Below are 27,446 nucleotides of genomic sequence, written 5' to 3' on the forward strand. Positions count from 1 at the left end.
GTATTAACTTTGTCTTTTTAAGGAGACACAGATTTCCACACATTATTTTTAGATGACATCATTCTAATAATATTTTGACATGATTTAAGTTAACATTTTTGCTAAGATGGTTCTTTTTTCCATTGAATATTTTTGATGTTCCCAATGGAACCCATTTGGTTCTTATATGTTAAATATTGTGTAAGTTTGATACCAACAGATTTGGAGTGTGCGTCTTTCTACTTAAGTGGATATTAAATGCTGTTCCCAGCAGTGTTAATTTCGTTAATGAAAATGATGACGATAAACGTTTCTCTACAAACATTTTTCCATGACGAAGACGAGATGTTGACGAGCTAAAAATAGATCTTTGATAATAATTCTTCGACGACACATATATCTTGTTTTCGTTAACGAGAAAGGACTAAAATGTTAGTGGTGGGCTGTCGGACATTTAAAATCCATGATATTTTAAAGACTCACCAGTCACAGATAATTGGTATCACGAAGGTGGTTGTGAGCTTTCTCTGTGTCAGCCTGGCTTTCTGCTTCAGGCTCTGTGCGCACGCACAGAAAAAGGGGCGTGTTACACATCATTTGAAGCTTCTGCTGCACAAAAGTGAGCTATCACCGGCTGTCTGCTTCAAACAGACTGTTTGAATGAGAAACCATGATGAAATGTAATCTTAAGATGCTGCGTTCTCATCGTTCTTTTACTGTACAGATGATTTGCTGAAATTTAAAGTGATAATTTTACCCGAAGCAAACAGGTGAAAACGAGAAGAAGGAGACTGGAGAGAGAAACTGGACTAAAACTATAAAGGGGAAACATGACTAAAATGTGACTAAATGTAAGAAGCATTTTTGTCTTAAGACTTATATTAAATCTAAAATAGCTGCCACAGTTAACACCCAGGTTCCCAGTAACTCTGTGGTTACCATTCCCCATGCTAACTTTAACAGTAGCCAAGCCTTTCAGTTAAAAATCGCAAAGCCTCATTGGTTGAACCTTTTGAAGCCCCGGATTCTGATTTCTCCTCGTCTCTTCGTTGCTGAGCTGTCTGTGTGTTTAACACTAAAGCACCAACACTTTTTCAGTCTTTTCCACCTTTGAGAACTCTTTGAGAACTCTTCTGTGATCTGTGCACATGGTTTTTGCAGATATCTTTTTTAGGGTCAAATGGGAGTGAAATACTCGCCGTGGAGCCTGGTGCCTCTCCTGTATACATTACAAGTGTTTGAGGTGAAAGTCTAACCGAGTCTAACATTTTATTTATTTATTTTTACTTTCAGACAGCACAATAAATGGCCGTAAATACATTTACCCAAAATAATAATCAAGTCTTAAATGATTTTTCCATTTTCCTGGGATAGCTGATTTATTAGCTTGCACCACACTGTGAGGGAAAAAGTCACTATTTAATGAGTGGCAATATTTCAAATGCTCTCTTAAATCTTGTCTGACACTTCGCTGAAATCAGCAGCTGGCATTGCAATAAGTGCACCCTGCAATATTCTGCTTCTTGCACAGGTAGGTAAGAATTACAAAAGCTCATTTAGTGGGTGGTGAGTCTGGATTCAGCTGCCAACATGACAATCTGTATTTAAAACAAGTACAGGAGAGTGCAGGATTTAATTAATTCCTAAAGCGGACACATAATGCTGCGGGCACACGGATTAAAATAGTGTCAATTCAGATGACAATTTTCTCCGCAGACTCGCTGGTGTTTCGGGATGTTGGCATCTTTGTGTGTGCTGGGAGGCGGCGTGGGTCGGAGCTGGATTAACTGACTTTGGCTGTGATTATACAAATACTAGCTGGAGGTTTGGTTAAAGGTCATTCTGTGTAATCCATCAATACTGCATATGCACTCGACCTTCCTCCCTTCTTATTAGGCTTAAAGCTAACAGCACAGCAGAGGCAGAAAGTGACCAGTTGTCACTAAGGACCTGCTGCTGCAGCACCGATTGGTCAAGAAACACTGCTAATGGTCAGCACTGATTGGCTGCCTGGGAGATAATCAGGCCTCCAGGTGCAGAGACTTGTCGATTTTTAAGGGACAGAATGTGTGTGTGTGTGTGTGGAAAGAAAAGCAGCCATTTCAAAGTTTCAATCTGAACTTTAGGAAGCATCTAGGAAGCAAAATGTGTGTGTGTCCTTTCTGGGGTTTTTCTACTTCAAAGAGCCTCTCTGCAGCACTGCAGGGGTGGTGATGGTGGAGATGGACTCAAGGTCATGAGGTGGATCTAAGACACGCACACACACAGACACACACCTATATCAACGGCTATATCAAAGCATCATTAATAGCAATGTCCAAAGCCAAAGACTAATATCAGGGCTGATGTTGGCATATTTAACAGATCATATCTGCAAAAATACACCTGATAAGATACAGGTCTGTTTACTGTACTTTAAGCCAGCCCAGCTTTATAGAGCTGCAAAGCTAGACACAGCGAGCATTTCATCTGCATTTGTCAGTGTTCTGATTGTGAAGATTATGAAAACTATTTGTGCATACTGGTAGGAATGACAAATGGCAAAAAAACAGCACAGGTTTAAGTCTGATACTAACTAATCCATTACCCTCCTTCTCTCCCTTATTATCAAAGCAGTGTACATGTAGCCAGAGCTAACTGGCTAATCATATTAGCTTATTTCTGCTAATTCTGTGAGAAACTTGACGACAGGCCAAAATTAAACTTCTGGAGTCTACATTAAGCTATTTGTAAGGGAAGATTATTAACCGTGTGACACTGCTGTACAACTGCGTGTGGACTCATTGTCCTGTTTAAACTCGTATGTTATCAATAATGTAAGATGATCTACTTAAGGTGAGCCACATTTATCAGGCGACAGCTGCTATTTGTTATATCTTCTGCTGCTGTGGTTACGTTTCATTTTAATATGTATGCTGAGCATCCTCAGCACAAACATTTCTCCCTGGGTAAATTAAGTTCTAACTCATCTCATCTCAACAGCTGTGTTATTCAAGTAAACAGACGTGTTGGACTGGACTTTATCTTGCTAAATTAAATAGTAATAACTCACTCAAACAAACAACCATTGAGATTACCTTTAAAGTAATAATAATTTAAATAAGTCTCTATCTATCGCCGAATGAGGTAACACAATGGTGATTGAGCCTATGGCCCACTGATGAAAGCCTTTGCAGTAGACGGGGCTAAGTGGCTGCTTTTCCGCTCTCAGCAAGTGTTGCGAGTAAAAAGTAATCTACTATGGCTGAACAAACAAAGGAAAGATCAATGACTACAGATACAACTGCAAAGTGAAAATCCAAAGAGAAAGAAACAAATTGGATGCTCAGATGAAGGCAAACAGTCTGAAAAGGAAAGCGACCGTCAACGAGGAAAATCAAGAGTTACAACCGGAGCCAACCATGGACGTCACACATGCAACACTGTCTGGATATCTGGGAAGTGTGCTCCGGCAATTACCGTTTATCACCATAGGTGCCGCCAAAGAGAACGAAACTGAAATAATCGAGATTATGGCTTTAAAATGCTAAGAAATTTAGATGAATGCGTTTTCTAAATTGCTTTCTAAGCAGTCCTCCAATCAAAATGTGTAATTAGACTTCATATTAGACTCTTTTCACTTCATGTTTAAACAGCCCACTGAAACATTACTGTTAGATTCCAACCCAGGCCACTGCAGTAAGGACTCAGTGCACGGGGGAAGAGCTCTAACAGGTGAGATAATGAGGCACCTCGAATTGTTTCTGTTTAGTTTGCCATCAAATTCTCCTGCAATTAAGCGACAGCAAAATGTCTTCATTTCGTCATCTGTGATGTCTCTAAAAAAACAGGATTAAACCTTAATTGAAAACAAAACACTCGACTAAAATGAGACTTTAAAAGAAATGTGCAGTTTCAGCCCTTTACAGTTAGCGTGCGTGTCTGGGGGCTTCTATTATTGTATGAATCCGGTGTCAGCATCGATGTGTGTGTGTGTCTATGGTTGTGTGTGTGTTTGCCTGTAGGGAGTCTTTGTTCCAATGTTCCCTCTACCCGCCTCCTCTCTAATTGGCCTCCAGAGGGGCAGTCTGCTGGCAGGAGGCTGACCAGATGATCACGAAGACGACCCTCCTCTTCCTCCTCCTCAGACGCTCTGTGAGGCCACTGCTTCCTGAACACCTTCACTGCCCCCTCATCCGGTCACCCCTCTGTGTCTCTCCTCCTCTCCCTCAAGCTGAAACTGTTTTCATCTACTTCTTTTTCTCATTTCCTCTCATCCCTTCATGCACTCCCTCCATCCACCCATGTGTCTGCTGTTGTTCCACATTTTCACCTTCTTGCTTACCAATCATTAAGGACTGTGTTAAAGCGCCTTCTGGCCTGTGTGTTATTTTCACTGTGGTTTTGGTGCATTTAATAATGCTCCTAACAGTTTTGATGATGGAGCAACACAGCGGCTGACTCCTTTCTTCTTCCGTTGAAAAAATGACCTCCTGCCCCCTCTCTCCTCTCTCTTACTTCACAAACCCTCCGTCTTCTGAACATTTCTTTCAGGTAAGTCAGGCTTTAGTTATAGACTGAAATTCCTTTTTTCCATTAAAATGACCTTCATGAAATCAAGTCCTAGTTATTTGTTGTTTTCTCATATTTTCATTAAAAAACAATTTTCCAAGCAGAAGAATTTAATTATAGAAAGTTTAATATCTGATGTACAGGTGATGAACAGTTTCTAATAACTCACACTTTTATCTACAGAAGCTTTGATGTCCTCCATTTATATTTTCAATTCTGGTTAATTAACAGCAAAGGTACAGACACATGATGTTGTATGCACACAGTGAATTACCAGCATGTGTTTGACAACCTAAAACCAACTTTCACTTTGGATTCCACTAACTTAACAAGCGTTTATTGATGGATAAATAAGAAAAGATAATCAGGAAGAGAACTAGAAACTTATGTTGGGAAATGTTAAGAACAAATAAAGTCTCATTGTTTGAACAAAAGCTTTTGTAAATGTAATTGTCAAATGCATTTCGAAGAGTGGATAAAAACATCAGTGGTACCTAATATCTCTCTTGTGATCACATAGTGCGTGTCTGTGAGTTGTGAGGCAGTCATTTTACCTCTCACAGACTTTACAAGTTTACTGTGAATATCTAAAGACCTACCTCTTTAGTTTGGCTTTTAACTGAATTTTACTTCATTTAACTTTATTTATTTATTATTTTTTAGCATCTTAGTCTGTTTTAGTGATTCATATATGTTCGTTTAGTGTGTTATTATATTATTTTTGTTTTGTTTTATCACTCTAGTTTTAATGTTCTTAATCATTATTTATTTATTTATTTTTAGTGTTTTTATTATCTTATTCCAGTTTATTTTTATGGATAAACTGTTAATGTTTTATTATCTTATTTATGGTCACCGTTTTATTCTGCTATTTTGAGTCTTAACCTTTTTAATCGGACCTCCAGTGTTTCCTCATCATGAATTCATGATAGCCTTTCATCAGTTCCTGTTTTTATTGAGCTCTTTGTTTACATGTTTTTATTTAGGCTTGTGCAAGAAATAGGGGGCGGGGATGCTGATGCACTTTGTGCTGCCCTTTTAATGTATGAAAAGTGCTATACAAATAAAGATTGATTTGATTGACTAATTGATCTTGTGGCCCCATTAATCTTTCTTGACTTGACTAATCATGTTCCATAACAATCTTATTGTGGTTCAGTGGGTAACAGTGGGAAGTGGAGAAACATCACTTGTTAAATGAACAACACAACATCACGTTTTAAAGGAGCTCCCTTTTAACACACAAAGGTCATAATGTCTCTTGTGGCAGATGGCTGCTCACAGCCAGTCTGGTACTGCTCGAGGTTTCTACCTGTTTACTTCAGTGTTTGCTGGATTCATGTTGGGTCGGTTTAGAGCCTGTGTCCACTTACAGCGTTTACAACTTAATTTCAGTACTTCTCAACGGCGCTTACTGTTGCTAGGTTACGAAAGTAGTCTCTTGACACTTCCGCTTCCCTCAGAAGTGACTGTTAAGTCTGTTTTAAATCGCTCTGTATGCTTAATATTTGCTTTAATTCGAGGACATTTTACACAGAAAACATAAAACAGTGGAAAGGAATCGTGTCCTGGCATCAGCAGCAGCTCTACGCCAGAAAATTGTACCCTCGAAAAAATCAAAGGATTACCTTCTCTAACGCCCCTTCTTGATTTTGAATGGTCAGTGAGGGAGAAGTGATTGTGTTCCAAAAACAAATTTCAACTTAGAGCACTGTGAGCGCAGCGTCAAAACAACAGCTGATGGCGAGGGTGTTTTTGCGCCGAGGACGCTGAACTGCCTTGGTTTTGTATAGAAAACAGGTGCTGCCTGTGTTAGTGCACACAGGACCTTAAAGCTGATGTTTATGTTAAGTGTCCTGAGATAACTTTTGTTATGATTCAGCCCTGTATGAATAAGAATCGATTGATTGATAATGGGGAGTATTAAAGCCTTCGAAAAATGGGATTTTCTAGAATTGGGAAAATGAGTTATTTAATCTTACTTTCTGTTACTATATCAGAGTTATCAATTTATTATTTATCAATCACGGTTTGATTATTTTAGCACTGTGTGCACCATGTATGTTGGGATCAATAAAGGTTGATCTTATGTTATCTTATCTTGAGACAGGATTTAAGACAGATTGTAGCACAGCAGAGCTGTGTTATAAACTGGATGAGCTGGGAAGGCATGTTGGATTCAGTGCTGGATCAATTGGTTTGAGAGACTTAGGAATGAAGAAGTCAAGATAGATTATTTTTGTAATTTCTGTAATACATTTTTTCAAATAAGATGACTAAGCAGATGTTTTAGAGACTTGCAAGTAACATTCCCTGTCAATACACACACTCACACACTCACTACGGTAAAGCCCAGTGTGAATGACTAAGATGTAACAAGCCACCAAACTATTGTCAGACTGACAGGCAGAGAGAGAGCCTGACAGACGGAGAAAGAGAGAAAGAGACGTGGACGGAAGGTGAGTGAAGGGGAGGAGTGGACAGCTCCACGCAGATGAAGTGACAGCAAGACAGCGATATGTTGTCAAGGCAGGGAGACGCTGTGGTTGCTCATTGTGCTGGCCACTGATGAACACGGGCAGGGACACACAATCAAAGACATCCTGTGGTAGTGTCAGTGGCTCTCACTTTGTCGTGTTACAAAGTCGGCTCTGTCTTTTTACTTGCAAGATCACTAGACAACAACCTCTGAAAGAGCTCGATTCACAGTGACGTACAACAGGATTTATATTGGAAAAGAATATCATGACTTCTAAAGCAGCTGAAATCAACTAAAGCATCGATTTCCTTTCATCTCTTTTCTGAAAAAGTGCTGAAAAAGAATAAAGATTTTGTCCCAGCTGCTAATCTGCATGCATTGCAGTTTATATTAAATTTGGATTAGTGTTATTAGATTACCAGTACAGCCACTTGAGAAACAATAAAGGTTTGAATCACGCCGATCAGCTTTTGTTCGGATGTATAAGAAAGATCCCTGTTAGACTCTGGGAGTGAATTTGGGCACTGGGCTTGAAGTTCCCATCTGTCAGTGTGGTACTGCAGCCCCTGTGGCCCAAACACTGGCTTTACTAATGTTTTCATTGGAATAATGTCTCAAAATAACTGAATGTGCCTTGGATACAACAACACATAGTAAATAACCCGACAATCAAACATGGGATTTATAGAAAAGGTCAACTGTTGGATTATGACAGATAATCCAGCTTTTCTCTGGATGGATCTGCTTTTCAGGAAGCAAACAAAGACCGCACATTAGGTCACTGATGCTAATGTTAGCTTAGCTTGTGTACTGAGCCAAGACAAACAGCAACAATGACAGTGTGTGTGGGTGTGTGTGTGTGGGTGGGTTTGTATTTTACCTTCACAGTAATTTTTCATTCTCCACCAAATGTTGTTGTTTGTTCACTAAACTACTTTAATCTGCTCACCTTGCTTCTTGAGTTCTTTTTCCCCCACACACACACCTTCACCTCCGCTGTTACTGCACACATCTGCCTGTCCTGCCCTGCCTCTTTCTGTTTCTCTCTCCCTGTATGTGTCTGCTCTGTTGACATGCATCATGAGCTGTAACTTTTACAAAGTCGTTTAAATAACACAACGCCCGCTTTGAATTTTTTACCTGCGAGTCTGCTTTCACAGCAGCAGGTGAGCCGTGCGTGAAGGAGGCTCGTTGTTAAATACGTCGCATATTAAAACACTTAAAACCAACGTGGTGCTGAATAACATCGACACTACACATTTAAGACGGACGTACAAGACGTCCTTTCTCTCTCTGTATGCGTGTGTGTGTGTGTTTCTCTGACAAGCATGTGTGGATCATTGACTGTATATATTTATGGACAACGCGTCTCCATCTACTCTCCATTATTGTACGAAATTGAAGCCAAAATAGCCCCTGTGATAGGTGCTGCCATTTTGCAATGGTGATGTCATTTGGAGCCAGAGATCAGCGGATGGAGCGGCCGTAGCTACTTCAAAAATCCTGCACGTCAGCGTGTTTAACAGCAGAACAGCTTCTTGTGTTGGTCTGAAGCAGACTTTCACATAAATGAAACTTCAATGACTGATGATTTGTTTTAGTTACGTCTCCTCTCACTGTTCCTCCTCTACTCTGCTAATTCAGAACAGATCGGCTGCAGGATCAATCATCCTTTTTACAGCATCAAATCACTAAATAAAAATAAACTTGTCAGACAAAAGTACACTTGGATGTAAATCAGCATGATAACAACTAACTGTAATGACAGAAACTCATGTCCCTACTGGTAAGAGGAGGTGGGCTTTATGACCTATTCTGCAGCCAGTCAACAGGGGGCGATAGAGAGGGTTTGGCTTCACTTTTAGGGAGCTGTGACGTGAATACACTTCTTGCGACAGGTACGGGAGGGGCAGAGCGGGAGGGGAGGATGTTCAGTAGTTAATCAATGTTGAGTGGTGATTTTGGACAGATAAAGTAAGAAACATGATAGAATTAGTCTCCAAATATACTTTGACGGCTGTTAATACACCTGGGTGGCTGACTAGGTGTGGGAAACACTGTATAATGCAATCATCTCACATCCACACAGGGTTAGTAGTATAGCCTGCAAATAATTATAATGTTGTTTTTTTTATCTAACTGATATTGGAGGGGATCACTGTATCGGTCAATAATCCAGTCTAGGTGTCTGAATCGGTTTCAGGAGGGACAAGATGGTATCAGAACATCTCTACAGATATTCATGGTCCCAAGAGGATGACTTGCAATCATTTTGTTAACCCCTAAATGTAATGTCTTTTGTTTTTGTTTATGACCAATTACCTGAACAACTAATGACATTCCTCATCAGTACTTTGTGTTCAGGGCAACTTGGAAAAGTATGTTTAACTTATATGGCTAAGAAGGTAAAAATTAGACCTGCTAAATATTTGGTTGTTAACTTTGTCATGTTAGCATGATATTAGCATTTAGCACACATAGCGTCACAAAGCAGCCCGCATACAGAAGCTGTAGCCTTGCTGCACGTTGGAGATTTGTTCTCTTTTTTCTTTAGCTTCTCCTTTGCTCTTTCTCCATCACTGATCAGGGTAACCAGCTGCTAAAATCAGCTCCCAACAGAACGTAAAAATAAAACTGTCTGATGTCGTACGGCACAGGATTAATTCCCACTAGAACCCCCAGACACTTGGTGCTTAGAACAGAAAACATTACATAACCTGCATATCAGTGTAATAACAACTGTGTCAAATGAACCCCTGACAGAGGACAGAAAGCAGAGGTGTATTCATGAGCCCACACTGAAGATGAGAACTTCACAGTCAGAACTGTGCAGGATAAATGCGGCACACAGACGCACACCTACGTACATGTTCTCCACACAAAGCTTGGCATAACGACATTAAAAATAATCATCAAATGGCCCTCATTTATTAAGCTATTACTGAAAACTTCCCTCAAAAGCAGCTTAATTTTCTTTGTTTGGAAAGTCATGTGAGGCCAGACCAGCTTCCCGCCAACAGAGCTGCACTTTGGAGAGAAAATGAACTAACAAGGCAGCCGTCTCACACTACTCCAGTTTCCTCCCTGGTATTAGCAACAAAACCGAGAGACAAACACCGCGTCCCTGCTTCCAACATACAGAGAGAGGGATGGATTTTAAATGCCATTGCCTAGCAACAGCCTGCTAAGCTCTTGGCAGCTGCTTGGTCGGGTTGCATACTGATAGATGGAGACACACACAGACACACACACACAGGCGTATACATTCGCTAAAACTTAATGTGATGGAACTCATCAAGGCATCGACAAGGTGAGGAGCAGTCAGCTTTACAGGAGTAACAATATCAACTGTTGCTCTGCAACATGTGCACACTGAATGACTTCATCATGTTTATCTTAATTCACCACACAAGTAGACATTACAGTACTGACGCGTTATCATTTCCATTATAAAGATACGAATAAGTAATTATGACGTACTTAGTTTTCCATTCGTTTGAGCTCATTGATGCAAACAGCCACTCTTGAAACAGTGAAAACATTTATCTATCTCTTTGAACAAGCATCTAACTGTTTACAATTTGTTTTCTATTTAAGGTTGCTCCTTATAACAAGAAGCTAAAGTGCTCATCAAGCAACACAAGGCATAGAAAAGCCCTTAGCATGTAGCATATAGCATAGTCTCTGCAACAGTTTGTGTAACACATTATATTCAATGCTTTATTTGTGGAGTCACGATTGTTGTTGTTGTAGTTGGAGATGACAGGACTGCTTCATAATTCGTTGCATAGTTTGTTCATTCACACAGCGCTTCCTCTCTCACTGGATATAAGGGCGAGAGAGCAGCAAGAAAGCAGCGAGGTCCCTATGTTCCACAAGGCCATAAAACTTCAGCTACCACCACATATTGGTGAGTCTCAATCTGTGGGAAAGGTCATCTAACTGGTTACTCAGCTAGCTAACTAATTAGCCTTGAGCAGTAGCTGTAGCTGGCTATCTGTAACATATAAATGCCAGACATGTAACAGGAAGCGAATATTGTTTGAAATCAGTCAGTTTGAAATGTTAAGCCTACCACTCTGTTCTCTGAATGCAGAGCTCGAGGACTGCAGGCTGTGAAGCAGCTCTTCCTGAAAGGCTGTGAAGCAGCTCTTCCTGAAAGGCTGTGAAGCTAAAGTTAGCTCAAGTAGCTGCAGTGAAGAGCTGTCCACAGAATAATGGAGGTCATCAGTGAAATATCATTGAAGCAGCTTTTACACTGTTAGATGTGCAATTTCAACAGTAAGAAGATGACTTCTTACCATAATAATAAGAATAGAAAATGCAATGACATTATTGGAAAGAAACATTATAATGACGTAAGCTGATAGTTTAGTTAATTTCTGTCCTGATAACAAGCTTAATGATGTGTATTTTGGTGAGTTACGCAACTTTGACAAAAATAAAACTGCAAGATTTTTCTGTTCTCGTTGACATGTATCACAATATGATATTTGGCTACTTTAAAGTCTAAAAAATATGCTAAACTTGCATGGTGTACAACAAGCTGGCCTCTCAGCACTTTTAACTCATGCAAACACAGATTTATCTACCAGCCAGAAAGATGTCATAACAGATCTGGATGCTGCAAGTTTTGTGTGTGCATAACACAGTTCTTACATTAGGGCCCAGACCAGCCCTGTGACAGCAACTTTATAACAAAAACTTACTGTTTTCTCCTGCTTGTTACTCACTCAACCCTATGCAGTTGCGTGCTGCAGGTGTAACCACAAAGGGATATTAATGACATATCCAATCCACAGCATATTTCTCCTGTTAAATGTAGCCACAGTGCTATCCAGCACACAAAACAAGCACTCAAAAGCTGCAGAACATGCTTGAGCAACCAGGCTCAATCGTCATGACATATACAGCAATGTGACTATTGCACAGGCACACTGGAACAACATATCGTGCAGCCCTATTGATGACATAAGAGGAGTGACAGCAGCAGAACAGCGAGGTTGAGACAGACAGATGAGTATAACTTATCTGAACAAACCTTTCTCCTGCTATGAAACACAATGGAGTGAGACAGACAGAAGAGATAAAGACAGAGATGTTTTTTTTTACTGTGAAACAACCTCAAGCAGAGGTTAACTACATTTTTCTGTTACCGTCAGACACTCACTGACCTATAGCCTGCAGAGCTCTACACATGAGTGTGTCCTGTGTTTGTGTGAGTGAGTGTCGGGCGGATGTGCCACATCTCCCAGAGGCTCTTCTTGTCTCTTGCTGATTCACACTCCTCTAAAAAGACACTTGTGACATCTGGAGTTGCATCTCGATGGAAAACAACAGTTCCAATCACGTATGTGTAATCACCTGTAATCAGGAGTAAGGAGTGCTGTGCTGTCATGTAGTACTGTGAGGTACAATGGAAATCACTTTAGTTCAGCTGTTTCCATCTGTGACCTCGTTTCTAACTCCAGAAATAACTCGCTCTCATCACACGCTGCTAAATGCAGGGTTACACACACACACACACACACACACACACATGCAGGTACAGCAGCTCAGTGGAGGGTGGAGTGTGACATTTGGACCATTTCTCCAGCGATAGGGGACTCTTATGAAGCCGGGGTGGACCATTTCAACATCAAACACTCATAGCCAGCAGGGCGCTCTGTCCCCCTGAGGGGAAGTGGCTGAATGGACACTGTGTGTGTCGTCCTGTGAGTGTGGATCCACCTGAGCAAAGAGAGAGGCTGCACGGCCCTGACACACAATCATAGATGCTATAAATACAGTCTGGTGGTCGAACCACATCTGCATAGCACTGTGTTCTACAAAGGACACAGCACTTCTGTCACTGTCAGTGGAGCTGCAGGAGCATTTACGTCATTACATTAGTGACTAAATGTAATTAGAGTGGCAAACAGGAGGTTCTGTGAGCAGATATTCATGCTTTGTTGGGTTTGTTTTAGTGGAAAAGACACTGCCAACACCACATTTTGTGCTGATGTATTGAAATCAAGCTGCCGGATGTGTAGTTCGTTAAGCTAATGATTAGTTTCAGCAGCTGCATACAGTGCTTCATCAGGACCACAGTCCTGGAAGACTCAGACTTAGATTACGACTACTGTACGACTGAGAAAGATAGATCATCATATTTATCCTCATTTAATCCTCCCTGAGATTAGCTGGCTCGCACATGCAATCCATTTCATATTACCTCATGGAAAAGGACTAATTATAGCTTTCCTTTTTACTTGACAAAAGAAAACAAACAAAAACATGGCAGCGGTCCTAGAAATATTTTCAAAATGCAACGTTTGGCAGAATCACACTTCATTTCTATCTACAACGCCTTGTTTTCATGGTTGTTACTGAGGTTGAGTAGTTTGGAGATGTAATGAGTTAAAGGACAACATTTAGATCTGAAGGGTTACTACTGTTCAATTGTGTCTCTGACTATATAAACACAATTCTTAAAGTGATCATCTCGAAGATTTTCATGTAAATAAATGTCCGGTAAGTCACTATCTATCACCGAATGATCTAACACAATGGTGATTGAGCCTATGGCCCTCTGATAAAAGCCTTTGCATTTGCAGTATTACAGACTGGGTGTCTGTGGCGACTTTCACAGAAAAAATCACAAGCGGCGCCCAGTTAGTGACGCGTTTCCATCAGCCAGCAGTGGTTGGTCTGCCAGAGAGGGTAGGCGGAGCGTAGCGGCTGCTTTTCCGCTCTCTGCAAGTGTTGCGAGTAAACAGTAATCTACTATGGCTGAACAAACAAAGAAAAGATCGATGACTACAGATACAACTTCAAAAATAAGTTAAAATCCAAAGAAAAAGAAACAAACTCGAGGCTCAGATGAAGCAAACAGTCTAAAAAGGAAAGCGACCGCCAGCCAGGAAAATCAAGAGTTACAAACAGAGCCAACCGTGGATGTCACACATGCAGCACTGTCTGGATATCTAAGAGTGCTCCCGCTATTACTGTTTATCACCATAAAGTGCCGCCAAAGAGAATGAAACTGAGATCCTCGTAATAACTACTTTAAGTGTTTGTTTTCAGATATAATACTAATTTTTCCTGAATCAACTGATACTGAATTCAGGAGGAGTAGGAGTAGTGCAGAAAACGAAAACAACCATGGGTCTAGCTGGTTGGTTCAGCTGTGCTGGCACAACAGTAACAGTATGACACAGGTCTGGATCAGGCCTGCTGATTGGAACATGCCTTCACACACCTACATCGGTTAACAGCCTCTGTGTGATGATTTTTAACATGTCAGCTGATTGCAGGTTGAGATGGTGAAGATATTTACCAAATAAGTGACAATATTTACATTAGTAGTTTCAGAGATTTGAGCATATTTTAGCATCCAGTCATGTGGATTCAGGCTGTAACTAAACAGTAAAACCAGATGGAATAGCAGTCAGAGTAACAGTAGATAGCACTGCTTCCCACAGTCAAAATATCTGTACTTTTTGCCATCATTTGGCAGCATAATTCACATTTGGCTGCTACCTTAAACAAGCAAGAAAAATAGAGCGATCTGGACAACGAGCCTATAATTTTGTCGTCCTGCCAAGTACTGTCCGTCTGCCGCCAACGTTCGACATAATTCCATGTGATTGTAGCATGACTCGAGAATTAACGTTAGATCCAGTGGTGGGAAAATAATGTAATCTGCCTGAACACCATGTAACATCCCTTACACAGACTGACACGGCAAACCTAATTGGAAACAAAGGAAGAAAATGCTGTGATTATTATCTGAACCCTTTTAAATGCTGCTCACTCAGGTATACTATTTTTGTCTCGTTGGACGGCACTCCGAGTTTGTCTACTCAAGAGTCAAACAAGACAAACTTTACCTTTACAAATAGGATGATCTGACCTTTATTCTGAGACAGGAGGCTGCACTGCTCTGAATAACAGCAGAGGTTATTGGCCAGCTGAGTCACACATCATTCATCTCTGTAAATACAGTACATTGTGATTGGTTTCCATTAGAAATACTCGTTTGTTTTTTTTACATACTCTGAGAGACGTTAAAGAAAGAAAGACAGAAAGCAATTATGAGAGACACAAAGCAACAAAGACCATTATAATAAATATAATATATACTAATAAATCAGGGGATTTTTGCTGGATTTAAAGGGATTCTGAAGTCCATAATTACTCTTCACAATGTACATTGAGGTTGAATAAGAAGCCAGCGATGCAGCAGGACGACTGATTCCTCTAAACAGAATCACTTCAGGCAGATTACAACAGTCTGGAGGCTAAGAGGGGATGTTTTCATGCATTTAGAGAGCTCTCCTCCCTGCCTTCATGCAGCATCCTCTGCAGACATTTCACTATCTCACACACACTTACCAACACAAACACATGTTCTCCCTGTCTCTCCCTGGCACACATAATATACATACACAGTCCAATCCTCAGAGAGCCCTAAAACCTTAACAAGGATGAATTAATTAATTTTCAAAGTAAATGGGTGAGCAGAGAAAGAGGCTATTATCTTTATGCTGAATGGTGGTAGTTGTGTGTTCCCATGGAGAGAGCATCTCTGGTGGCGTTCAGGGAAACGCTGCAGCTTTGATGTACAAAATGAGGGAGAGAGATGGAGACGGAGGGAATGTGCACAAGCTTGATTGCTCTCCTGTGAGTCTCTACCCTTGAGAGCAGGCAGATGGTCATTATTTCGCTCAAAGATGGAAGAATTCGTGCTTACAAGACTTAATGCCACCGTGTGTCTGTGTAGATGCTATCATATGTGCCAAAGTGTTTGGAATATTGGAAAATGAGACATTTGGCAGAGGAATGATGCATTTTTGGGCCCATTCTGTTTCTCGTATGTGTATTTTTTTCTAATTTATATGAATATATAAAAGACAAATCATTTACCAGCAGAATATTCTCAGCTATCAGATCATCTGCCGTGAAATCAAGATAAATTCTGACACCATCAAACAGCACAGCCTTCCTTTTATAGTCCTGATTGTGCACGAGAGACAGAAATACCAACCTCCAAACCAACAGCAGCCTCCTACACTTCATAAGTATGCATGTGTGTGTGGGGGCGAGTGTGTGTGAACGTGTGTGCACTTGGCAGCGTATAGTTGTAAAAGCCTGGAGGAGGTTTTGAGCCCTGATCAGTATTTTTGCTCTGACATCAGCTGGTCAGAGCTAAAAGAGCAGAGAGAGACAGTTAGCTGGGCTAACTGCTGCCCACGCCTCGCTCTTCACTTTAATAGAAACACCAGAAAAAAAACAGAAAGAAAACACTCCATGCAGCTCATTATGAGAGGAGAGTTTAGCACTTTTACAACAGCAACAGCAGAGAGTTGACTGACGTTAACATGTCTGCGAAGGTACCTAAGGAGGTCACCACCTAAACGTACGGTGTAGTTAGACAGATGCAAGGTTGCTGCAGTTCCAATGCAATGATAAAAAGAAAATTGCTGAAAAAATAACGCATCAAAAAAAACCAAAGCAGATTAATCACACTCTAATATATCCTGTGGTCTCATACGTCACTGAGCATCCTCTACTGTACATTCATTGATCGAGCGTCAGTCTTTTCCTTTTAAAATGAACCAACTTCTGTCGCTGTTTCAAAGCTTGTAAAGGGGCCGAAATGTAACATTTGTGACTTAATAAAACAGACTGATGATGAAGACAGAGAAACAGACAGACGGGGGGGGCAGCAGCTGTGTGCAGAGGTGCAGGTGTGTTGGGGGACTGAAGGGAAGCAAAGTGATCAGATTAAAGTTTTCAGATTAATAAGGTGAAGAAATAAGTACGATTAAAGTGTGGAAGTGAGGTATAAGCATTTAGAAACAGGGTAATCCAGAGTCAGTCTATATGTGATGTGTTTCTCATAAAATTATTGATATATGCGATTAATTGCGATTATTTAATTACAAAGCCTGTAAATAATTATGTTATTTTTTCTAAATTGCCTGACAGCACTAAAAAGTATGAATACATTACAAAAAAAAAAGGTTTTTTGTAAAGCATACAAGTTTTGTATGAAGTGTCAATTCAAGTAGTGGTAGTGTAGCAACGCTGTTTATGTAAACTATTGTTAACACACATTCTCAACAGGCTTTAATCGACTGTAAGTGAAGGTATGATAAGCTTCATTTACATCTATTAATAAAGAAGTTCATTCAGTGGCTCTACTTCGTGATAAGTACTTGTATCAGTTCATTAAACTTCTGCTACATATCATTCTTGAATCAATGAGACTCTGCAGCAAAAATAATTTATTCATCAGTTCATTTTATATTGTTTTCCATCACACACTGCAGATTACATAAAGAACATATCTCACATGCTGACCATAAGAAAGCTGGCCATGTAAGCTCTAAAAGTATGTGGGCACGTGAGCTGAGTGTCGATCGACATTATCCACTGGTACATCACATAAATGTGCTGAAAATGAAACCCTGTTTCTCTGATGTCCACATGGGCAAAATATTCCCCATCTTGGTTATTAAGCTGATTTTTCTGAAGTGTTAAAAAAAAACCTTCACTACAATAAGTTATACATTATTAATGACTTTTAATTATTCAGCCCTTAAGAGACTACAAGGCAGTCCCTGAAAAAAGAAAAGCATTCAATTAATGAATCATTCTTTCCACAGTGAAACTTGTAGGTGTACATATATATTGAAGCTACCAGGAAGCCTACTGGAAAGAGACAGCAGTCTGTAGATGATGCCGTTTTCAGTATGGATTGATAAAACCTTGAGTTTACAACATACAGTAGTTTTTTATATTTTTCTCAGATTGAATCTTATCCAGCTTCATCGAGGTGACCGTGATGTTCCTAACATCGCCATGCTTTGGTGCTCAGTGACTCCAACACTTTGAAAATGATCAGCTTGACTGTTTCTTACGCTGGGAGTGACAGCTGTGCTGGGAAGCTGGTTCCTGCATGCTGGTATAACCCGAGGCAAAACCAACAAATGCACCTTCAACAGGAACAGGAATCTACTGTACCTAACTAACACAATAGTAATAAAAATGTGTTATTGTACACACTAATAAAAAATATGTTCACAAAAGCTGATTCAGGCTGATGTTAAGTCGTCTCTTCCAACATGGCTCCCTCGATTGGTCACAATGTGTGAGAGTAGAGGGGTGTTAAAGCATGCTCTTTGTGTGCCTACAGCATGTGCCTGAGTACAGTATGATGCATCTATACCCCATTGTAATCTCTGGGTTTCATCTGGCCGGTAGTCATCTGCTGAGGTCAAAGGTCACTGTATGATGACAGCTCCAGCCCGTACGGAGCAGTGCTGATCTGGCTGAATGGACGATGCCTGGAAGGTGACCAGGCTGCTGTTTTCATTTGCCAGAGAAACACAGGCCGTTGTGCACATTAGACACATGCACACACATGTAATTACATGTAAGTCACTGGAGGCAGATCACACATTAAAGCTGATGTGTGTGTGTATGTGCCTTTTAATCAGTGTATGGATGTGATACTGTGAAGTGGGAAAAACATGATTACTGCAGAGGATAATCCCATTCTATAAGGTCTGGTGGCTGACACGTACAATCCTGCACTACACACACCAACACAAGCAGTGTGAGCTGCGGTTGATGTTTTTCCTCGACAGTGCTGATGTTTGCTGGTGTATCTACAAAGAACTGAAGCAGCAGGTGGTTAAATTCACTATAACTGCAAACCTCATTTCATACATCATCCAGAGCTTTGAAACTTGTCAAAGCTGTTTACTGTGTTTGCATGCTGATGATGGCAACATTGAGTCATGCATTATTAATTACACTTCATGATTCAGTCCTTACGGGAAAACAAGGCAGTCCTGGCAGAAAGTAAGACAAGCATTAAATTAATGAATTATTGTTTCCACAAGAAAACTTGTGGCTGATAAATATCTATTTATCAGCTGGATAAAGTATTAAAGCACTTTACTTAAATTGTTAGACAGCTAAAATATAATGTACGTGTATGTCATGTACGCAAATTACTTGCACAGTAACAGTTTCACCAAAAACTGCCTGATGGAAAGTTTTAAGTATAAAATCTATATCTACTCTATTCTCCCGATGCAAAAAGAAAGAGTCCAGCATGACGCATGCACAGGTTATCAAATGCACAGGGCTTAAAATCTATCAAGCTGTTCGTTGATACAAAACAAACATTTCTTTTACTTAATCCTGAATGTCATGTTCCGAGAAGGTAAAAATATAACTTCTAAATAAACCCAAATCAGCATAATATGACTGATTAAAAGAAATACTACCTAAGTGATTACATCACAATCAATTCAGTCCTGATGTTACTGCACGTCTACACTGTGCTGACGGTATTCACCCTTCCCATGAAGGTTGCAAGAAAATTTAGATAAACTTGCAATATGTTTTGTGGTACTGTATGGATTCTCAAAAACACTATTGATTTGTGATTAATATTTTACATGCAAAGATGTCAGAGTGATGTAATTTTGTGTTGTGTTTTTATCTGTTTGACTCCAACATTACTGAGGCTGACAGAAGTAAGGACCAGGCCTGCATGATATCAGAAAACACTGCGATGAGCGATAACGTTGTTTAATAATGTGATAAATTATGAAGTGCGATAAATAAACAAGAATTAAATGGTGAATATAAGCTGTAACTCTTAGTTGATATGTCTATCTGCTGTTCTGCAGGTTTTACACTATACCTGTGTTTACAACACGTCCCTCTTATATTTTTTCAGCATACAGTAATTTTCGAGATCTTTCTCAGATTGAATCTTATCCAGCTGCTGCGAGATGAACGTGATGTTCCTGACATCGCCATGCTTTGGTGCTCACTGACTCGAACACTTTGAAATGATCAGCTTGACTGTTTCTTATTGTGGGAGTGACAGCTGTGCTCGGGAAGCTGGTGGCTACATGCTGGTACGCCCCGAGGCAGAGCAACAAATGCACCTTCAACAGGAACAGGAATCTACTGTACTTAAATAAAAAATGATAGCAATAACAATTTGTTTTTGAAAGCACGGCCATTATACTCTCCATCCGATACGTCAAATCTTTGCATGCTTAGTGATAAAGTTTACATAAAGTTTAAGCTTACATTGCTATAAATTCAGACTTTGCGATGTGTTTATTGCGGATGCTCATATTGTGCTTATGATGAAATTGTGATTTATTGTGCAGCCCTGATACAAACATATCCTCAGTGTAAATACAAAGAGCACAGTTCTATGAAACAGGCAGTGAAAAAAGCTATGTGTTGCCTCGCTTACATTATCGCAATATATTGAATCAGAAGCGGAATCATATTTCCTGATTCTTGTCAATTAACAGACTCACAAGCCACTTAGATATCCAGTGTAAAATGCATGACACTGCAGATACCTTAACCTTAACATTTGTTGAAATTCCACCTAGATCTACCCTGTCTGTTGCTTAATACTCATCAAGTGCAGACTGAAAGAAGACATGTCTTGTGATGTTAATTGTTATGTTAACTGTGTTGTGGTGTAGTTGTAATGCCTTCCTGGATAGCAATACCAAAGACTTAATAAAAAAAACTTCACCAGAAACTGTCATTTAGAAGTCATTGCTGGACAAGTATCGATAAAAGAAAGACAAGGTGTACATGATTTTGTACAGAGGCACTAGTAGTAATCTAAGTCTAGTAATTGTGATAATTAATTTGACAATAATCTAATGGATGAAACTGGAATTTTTAATCATAATTATGATTCAAATTGTTGCATAAATGGAGCCTTTCAGAGTAAAGATATCAGTACCTTTCACACACAGCTGACTGAGTTACATAAATAACACTGCTCAGCACGAGTACAGGAGCCAGTAGGGAAAACAGGACTACCATAAAAAGTACATGAATAGTCAGACAGCTGTGTAGTCTGCGCCTTGCCTGGAGAGAGTTAAGAATCTGGTGCATTAGAGGTATATGTTGTGCAGTGCCATGTTGTGTCATCTCCACCTGAAAGAACTACACACTGTCATCAGGCAGAAAGTTTCTCACAGCTGTGTAACGAAAAGAGAAGAAAAGCAACTCTTTGCTTTCATACGACTGTTCCTTATACGAGGCTGTGTCTCTTGTCTCTTTCATTGTGTCGCCTCTTGTCTCCTCAACATCCCAAATGCTTTTCCATTCTGCAAACACAGAAACACCTACAGGATCTGCTTTCAGCAGGGCACAACAGCCCGCTTTTCTTTGTTGTGATTTAACAATGTTGGTCTGTGTGAGCGTGCGAGCGTGCGAGCAGAGCAGGAGACAGACAGAGAGAGTCTGGAGGCAGAGTCTGTCCTGTGACCTGGAAATAACGTGGACCCGGAGGAGAGTAGTTTCAGGAGCTGCCAATGGAAATTACACACTACACAAAAATGAAAACATAAGCACACACGGGCATACACGCCGCCGCACACAAACGAACCCTAAATCTGCCTTGCAGTTTCTCATGACTGTTCACCTCAGTCTGTAAATACATGATCCACCCACCTAATGCGAGGCCTGTGTATAAATATATGTTTATAACAACAGTGCATGGCTTTATGATTCTGACATGCATACAACAATGTATGTATAGGGATTTCTACCACTGACTGAAAGCATCAGACCAATGGTGAGTCAGCCTTCAGTACTGATACACTTGTATAACAATAAGTCATGTAAAGACTTCCAACAGCAACAACAGCCATTATTTGAAAGAAATCCAAGTTAGTGCTAAAAATGTAATAACCTATGAGCCAGAAATAACAAAAGCATTTATTTAGACAGGACGGGACGGGCTGCAAGATAATAAAGTGATACAGCGCTTTAGAGCGATACAGACATGACTCTTCTCCTGTAGGACTAGTAGGTTCCTTCGTCATTACCGGCACCCTTTAAAATAAGCTTCCAAAAGGGTTCTTAGTGAAGGGCTGAGGTTCTACCCAGAACTATTTGCTACTAAATAACGCTTTTTTAAAGACAGAGTTCATCTGAGATTACTTGTAAGACTAAGGGGGGAATTTACTGACTGAATTGGGGACCCCTATAGCACCATAAATTGCACATTATTTGCCCCCGCTATCTGCTCCATCTCAAGGTCCGATTCACAAAGCAAATTGCACTGATGATATTGAAGCGCAAACAGGCCCATAAAGTTTCCCAGCTCTTGTTTTGTGTCTGATTGTGAAGAGAAGCTGTCTGCAGCTCCACTCTCTGCTGCGGTCTCAGGCATTATCTGAGCTCCACACTGACGGATCTAAACTCCATGCACAGATCGATGACGAGCAGGGAGAGGAGGGGGCAGCTCTTTTAACAGTAAAGTCCAGACTTGACAGGTGTTTACTAGATTCACTCTTTTTATTTTATGGGCGCAACAGCAGCTCGCCCATACAATTATCCCCGTCCTGCATAACAGCTCCAGACCGTCTCCACACACATGGACAAAGTGTGCCCGTGTGTCGGGGTTGAGCCTCGCACAGCCCCGACTGATTGATCTCCTGATAATAATAATAGTGACAACATATAACTAACAGATTGTTTTGACAAATACGTCGTCATGATCACTGTAAACTCAGAGCGTGACAGCACTGATAATACTGCGCTGCACTTACCACCAGCTCTCCGCAGGCGGTAATATTTTCACTCTAACTGCGCGGTGCTGTTAGCGCTGGGGTTTGTGAATTAGGTGCTTTTTGCCACAAGGCTCATTTACATAGAAAGGGGCTAAATTTACCCCGAATGTCTGCATAATGACTCATTTAAATAAGCGCAAGCAGAGATGCTGTTTGCTCTGAAGCTCACTTTGTGGTGCATTCAAGCCTCTGCGTGCACTTTGAGAATGAGGCAGAGTTTTTCTGTCATTTGCACAGGTTTAGTGGTTGCAAAAGCTGTGCAATCCTTCTAAAGAGTTCGTTAAAAGCATGGTAAGCAAGTTAAAGTAAATTATGTATGACCTCCTCCCTTGGTGGGTTCTAAAGTAAAGCTTCTAATATTAAGGGTTCTTGGTATGACGCGCCTTGGTTGGTTCTGGATGAAACTCTTCGAATTATATAAAGAAGGGTTCGAAGTAGAATCCCCTGGGTTTATTCTTGTTGGCACCATGAGATCGTGGAAAGGTTTAGGGTAGAGCCCCCAAAGAGGGTTCTGAATGGAACCATCACATCATTGAAGAGTTTGTAGAACCTCTCAAAGGGGGTTCAGGGAGGAACCTTTTACAGACCGCTCTCTGTTTTACTCTTTTAGTTGGATTCTTGGTGAACACCCCTGAACATATTCCATGTGGGAACATTTCCAAGAAGGTGTTTCCCTATAGGAACAAGCTGAAGAACCCTATACAGTTCTATCCAGCTCTTTTCTTTAAGTGGTCCAAGTCCACTCCAAATGTCAGCATCTCTAACCCTAGTTCGGAACTGAAAGTACGATCCAATAAATAAGACAAGTGAAAAAGGTGGGACGAAGCACCCCTGCCAGGTAGAGGGTTTTAATTTACAAGTCAGTGTCTCCGATGTTCAGCTCTATGGTTGCGAGCTCTGTGCAGGGACTGAGAGAATGGGATCACACAGAGCTGAAGTTAGTTCCCTTTGCAGGGTGTGTGGGGTCAGCCCAACGCACAGGGTTAGCATCTGATTATGATGCCTCCTGGATTTCCCCCCGCAGAGCTACTGAGGGCATCTGGAGGAGACCCAGGGCAGAATATAAACAGGCTTATGTATTATGCATCCCATGCGGCTGCTTTGTCTGGAGGTCTGTGTTTAGCCTCCTGCGTCCACTCACAGACCAGAGCAGTGGTTCATGATGGCAGTTTTACTGTTAAACGTTTTAATCCAACAAAAGAGTCTGATAAAGAGTAAACAAGTAGGTTGATAAACAAATAATTAGACAGATATTTCGTCCTGAGATAATATATTACATAGCTATACCACAAAATGACTGCATGCATTCATAAAAACCTTCCAACTATTCTTCCTGCTGCCTCCATCCGCTCATTGTTTCATTAATTCCACCCGATTACTTTCATCTGACACCCTCTACTCCTTCCGTCTTCCTATTTTAAACACTTAAATCAGCGCTCATTTTTCTGGGCGGAGGAGAACTGCGGACTGGCAGGACTTTTATCTGAAAAGCAGCTATTAATAACCGCTTGGAAGGGAGAAGGAGAGTATGGAGAGTAAAGAGAGAGAGAGAAAGAGGGAGTAGGATGGAGAGGGAGTGGGAGTTAAAATAGATCAGCTGTGGGCTGAACAAATATTTGGTAAGCAAGGAGCATTTGGTTAGAAGGAAATCAAAGAAAAAGCGAGGCCCGCTGCAGGACTGACTGTAGAGCGCTGCTGAATCCAAAGCAGGCCAGAAGACAGGATTCATTTGATAAAATGTCTGAACAAAAACAAGAACAGGCACATCCCGCTGATCAAAGATGACCTCTGAAACTTTGCGCCTTGGCTGAGGAGAAGCAGTGCAGATCACAATGACTTTATGCACTGACTTATGAGAGCATGATTAAATATCTCTACTGTCCGTGGTAACACCTGAGAAGGTCCTAGCTAACACGGTTTTGGGGTTAAGGATTCTGGCTCTGGAGCATGTCAGCGGAAACTGTTGAGAGTTTTTCATGGCTCATGTTTAGGGATTCAAAGCCAGAAGACATTAGAAGACTTCTCAACATTTAAAATATTGTTCGTTGCAAGTCATTGTCATTCCTAAGGCGTAACATCAGTGTCCAAATGGGTCAGTATATGAAGCTCTTGTCTTCTGACTCATGGTTTTGATGTGAAAATAAAAACATTGTGTGAAAACCGCAAAAGTCCGCTTAGGGTGGTGTTGAGCAGTGATGTATGGGGCAAACAAGCACAGGACTTTCATCCTGGAGACCGGAGTTCCATTCCCGGGGAAAACAAATAGTCAATGTTGACTTGTTTGGGAGATTTCCTTCTTTTAATATTAAATGGTAGAATGGTAAATGTGCTGTACTTATATAGCGCTTTTCTAGTCTTCCGACCACTCAAAGCACTTTTACACCACATGTCACATTCACCCATTACACTCACATTCACACACTGATGGCAAAGGCTGCTGTGATGATCTCCAATCAGGAGCTAATAATTCACGCACATTCAAAGGTTATGTCTTCTGAAACAATTTGGGGTTCAGTGTCTTGCTTAAGGACACTTGGACAGGTGGACTGTTGCAGTCAGGGATCGAAACCCCCAACCTTCCTATTTAGAGACGACAACGATGTAGCCTACTTTAAATACTGTAAGACGCACTTTTAATACTTTTTTTTTTTTCATCTGAAAAGTGAGCTGCGTCCTATATACCGGTGTGACCAATAAACCAGTATAAAATGCAGAGAGAGGTATGTTATTGTGTTACGGTATTTTACCCAGACGATGTTGCTATAACCCAGCTAACGCTTCATCACGGACATGCGCCGCCATGATCACCAGTGCAGCCGCGATCCTCACAACAATCAACGCTACCGTAGGCTGAGCTCAACTACCGCACCGGTAGCTAGCAGGATTGCAAACTCGACATGGCGAAAACAGATGGTAGGCTGTGACTTGTGTGTGTTTCGAATGAAAATAAAGTGAAATAGTGTTGAAATAACTTGTTAACACATTTTTATTCATTAATAGCTGAGATACCCCCAAAACAGACTGTGACTTATATTCCTGTGCGACTATTCTGGATTTTACGGTACATCGTGTACATTAGTTATGTGACTACATGAGTATAGGTACATTATTGCTTCTGTAAACCCAAAGCAAAACCTTTTTTCTAAACCCAACCAGGTTGTTTTGGTGCCTAATCATAACAAGAGTGTGACTCGCGTGTTTGATGCATGTCCAGTCATCATAAAATGTGAAAAGTTTCTCAGCAAACTGTTGGTTGCTTGTTTATTTCTGTGAATTTGACTTCCATATTTTGAAAGTGTAACCAGATATCGCATTTTGATTGTCTCTACATTGTAATATTTTCAGAATAGAACTGAACAATCGTCCATATTTGACAAGTTGTACTTACATCCTCCCTAACCTCTGTTCATGTCTCTGCTCCAAATGCTGGTGATGTGGTTTTAATGGTGCTGCTGGTGTTAGACTGTAATGGGAAGAAGTATTACGATGATGCCCACGTCCCCAGTAAGGGATTAAAATGCTTAGGCTTAAAATGCTAAAGAAATAAGGGAAGGGGAGGAAAAAGAGAGAAGCTATAGCTCGTGTGATTAGAGCTAGTGAGACAGAAGTCATTTCTAGATGAGGGTGACTGCAAAGAGTTAAGCCCGACAGGACTTACTGGTGATTATTTTCAGCCTAGACAAGAAAGTAGGGTTCAAACATACATGTGTGTGAGTCTTTTAAAGCTCTTACCCGACATAAACACTCACTCTCTCTAAGAAACACACACACACACACAGAGCCCCCTAAACAATCAGTATGCATAGACAATCACAGCTCTGACCCCTTCAGCTATCTTATCTTCATCACTAAGGCCAGATAATCCACATAGGTCCTTCAACACACACACACACACACTCATCCTGGTGTCCATGGTGCTGACGTCCTAGCACGTGCTGCAGTGATTTTTAAAAGGGCTGTCTTATCAGTCGCCATGTCCGTACGCTGAAGAACACGCTCACCTTAGCTGTCGTCTCTGTGCTCGAGTAAACCGGATGGTAATCACTTCTTCATTACACTACAATGTCATATGTTCTCACTGCTCAGTGCAAACCATTTTAAAACTGTATATCCTGCAGCCAAGGACAGTTTCACACTGTGTGAAAGTCAAAATGATCACAAATCACATTAATTAAGGGCTATTTTATGCTTCAGCTAATATCTTGGTGTGTTTTAATTAGAAGATTTAATTAGCACACTTTGGGAAAGTGGACTTTCAATATATAAACTCTTCTGTGGGTATGAGGATGAGAGCTGCTCTTCAGAGATTGTAATCGTTCACAGATAAAAGCTGCAGGTTTCCCTTGAATTACTTTTGGCCATATGTATCAGCATTACATGTATTAAATGCGTATATTAGTGGCATCATTACACTTCATCACTCTTCTTTGTTAGATCTGTGTTCAGTCCATCAGAGTGTTTTGCTTTAAGCTTGTATTTACATGAGTCTAACTTTAAACTGAAGAGAGAAGTGAAAAACACACCATATCAATGAGGCCTGTTCATAATGGAGACATTTCTTCTGCTATGTCATTATAAGTACAGTAATTTCACAGTGAGTTAATGAGTAAATCCATCCTGCGTGTTACGTCTTTGGAAATAAATAAACACATTTATAGTTCTGAAAGCTAAACAGATTTACATAAGCCATTTAAGTATGCATCTGGAGTTATTAGTTTCCAATCAATTTCACTTTGTGTTCTGCTGGAGCACTATAGTTAGAATAATCTCATCAAGATGCGGCGTGTTACGTGACAAATTTAAATGTGGAA

At 40.6% G+C, this 27,446-nt stretch overlaps 1 protein-coding gene across 1 annotated transcript in view; it reads right to left on the bottom strand.

Moving 5' to 3' along the window:
* The window catches only part of itfg1 (integrin alpha FG-GAP repeat containing 1), a 183,199-nt gene that overhangs the window by 73,709 nt on the left and 82,044 nt on the right, over positions 1–27,446 (bottom strand). The gene's annotated exons all lie outside the window — the stretch shown is intronic.

This window comes from Semicossyphus pulcher, unplaced genomic scaffold (assembly GCF_022749685.1).
Source record: "Semicossyphus pulcher isolate SPU_LCO1_2020_fin unplaced genomic scaffold, fSemPul1.0.p SCAF_1, whole genome shotgun sequence".
Classification (NCBI taxonomy): domain Eukaryota; kingdom Metazoa; phylum Chordata; class Actinopteri; order Labriformes; family Labridae; genus Semicossyphus; species Semicossyphus pulcher.